Below are 2045 nucleotides of genomic sequence, written 5' to 3'. Positions count from 1 at the left end.
CAAATATCAAAAAGTGGGTAATCTATTGTATTGCCAAGGGTTTGAAGAAACAGGCATTCATACTGTAGTGCGAGCAAAATGGTAAGCCCTTTTGGGGAGAAATTTGTCAGTATCTGTCAATGTTACAAATGGACAAGAATTCTACTCCTGTGTGAGAAATGATGAATGTGCAGAGATAGTCATTGCAGCTTTGTCCATAGTAACAGGAGACTGGAAACAACTTAAGGTCGTCTGTCTATAGATGACTGCTTAAATAAATATAATGCAGTACTAGGCAGACATTTAAAAAAAATAAAGCAGGTCTATATATGCTATTGTAGAAGTCCTTGAAGATATACTGTCCATTAAAAAAAAAGCCAAGAATAAAACAATGCATATAGTATTTTATCTGTGGGAAAGAAAAAATATGTGTACCTACATGTACAGCAGAGGCTGTACATGGAAGGCTACATGAGAAATCAGTAAATCTAATTGCATTCAAAGAATCAGAAAAAAAGAAAAGGAGGGAGCATTATTTTTGAATCAGAAACTTTTATACCTTTTAAATTTTGTGCCATGTGTATATATTAACCATTCTAAAAATAGGATAAAATCTGTTCAGCTATTATTGAGCAGAGGTACCCAAATTACACAGGACACACAATTTGTTGCTATTATGCTGTGGCTCAGAATAAATGGATAAATGGAGTAACATCTTTGATAAGTTTTTGCCAACAAGCTCTTTTCCTACTTGATTGTGATAATTTCTGAATGCTGGGATTTTATTACAGATGAGACTGCTGTTTGCAGAATGAGATATTATCCAATATTCTGTCTCAGCCCGTGTCTACACCTGTGAAGTTCACCTATATGTATTGTGGTAGTTTTTAAAATGTCCATAAATACTTTGATACCATTTCTTCAAGAGGTTCAGCTTAAATCCTCTCACTCTGAGTGTGGGCTGGACTTAATGACTTGCTTCTAATGAATAAAATATAGTAGAAATGACAGTATGTCACTTCCAAGACTAGGTCATAAAAACATTGCACCTTCTGTCTTAGTGTCTCTGTTGGGTCTTTCACTCTGAGGGAAGCCAGTTCTATGCCATGAGGAAAGTTCTACGTGGAGAGGAACTGAAGCCTCCCACCAATAGCCCTATAAGTGCGCCATCTTGGAAGCGTAGCCTGCAGCCTCAGCTGAGCCTTCAAATGATAGTAGTCCCAGATGACATCTTGGCTGCAACTCCATAGGGCTCCCTGAGCCAGAACCAAACTAGCTAAGCCATTTTCAGATTCCTGACTCTCAGAAATTGTGTGAGATAATACATACTTGCTGTTCTAAGCTGTGAAGTTTTAGTTTAGTGTATAGTTTAGTTTTGTGTATAATTAATTATACAGTAATGGATAGCTAATATACACATCTCCCACCTTTTCTTTACCACCCACCCACTCCCCAGAGAACAGATGCCTCTTGAAGCTCACTACACAGGCACTGCTTGTTCTTCTATTTGGTCCATCTTCAGGGACAATGAGCTCAGGTAGCCTCTACAGCAATAAGTCGGGGAAGAAGAAGAGGTCAACAAAGGTGGTAGAATTGCTACAGGTGGAACAGGAAGAAAATGAGAGAAAAAGCATGTCAGTACATCCGTTACACATTTCTCAAATTACTAAATAACTCTAAATACTAAATAACCTGCTGACTTGAACATATCTAGTTGGTTTCTTTCAGGATGCTTTTCACCATTTACTTCCCCACTTCCCCAATTTCATTTCATCTTCCTCTCAACCCAGGTGGTACACACTCTGGCTTTTAGATAAGAGCTGGAAATGTGGGAGGATTCAGTGCTTATATAACATTGCAGCATCAATGAAGAAACAAGACGCTAGCATAACTAGCTATTTCCTAAAACTGCATCCTTTTTATAAATGTGCAAATTCTGTTTCAGTAAATTCCATCATATACATCCTGGGGCCCACAGTCAACAGAGCACGTAACATTCAACACTTTACCTTATATGGCCTTCATTTTCTCTCTCTCTCTCTCTCTCTCTCTCTCTCTCTCTCTCT

At 38.1% G+C, this 2045-nt stretch overlaps 1 long non-coding RNA gene across 1 annotated transcript in view; it reads right to left on the bottom strand.

Moving 5' to 3' along the window:
• Window positions 1–363: 363 nt before the first annotated feature.
• Window positions 364–2045, bottom strand: part of LOC108531852 (uncharacterized) — a 52184-nt gene continuing 50502 nt past the window's right edge. The window contains exon 3 of the long non-coding RNA XR_001886302.1: window positions 364–1575. This is a non-coding gene — a long non-coding RNA (uncharacterized LOC108531852). The remainder of the gene's footprint in view (window positions 1576–2045) is intronic.

The sequence above is a fragment of the Rhinopithecus bieti genome, unplaced genomic scaffold (genome assembly GCF_001698545.2).
Source record: "Rhinopithecus bieti isolate Rb0 unplaced genomic scaffold, ASM169854v2 scaffold_9615, whole genome shotgun sequence".
Lineage (NCBI taxonomy): Eukaryota > Metazoa > Chordata > Mammalia > Primates > Cercopithecidae > Rhinopithecus > Rhinopithecus bieti.
This window is presented reverse-complemented; position numbering and strand designations above follow the sequence as displayed.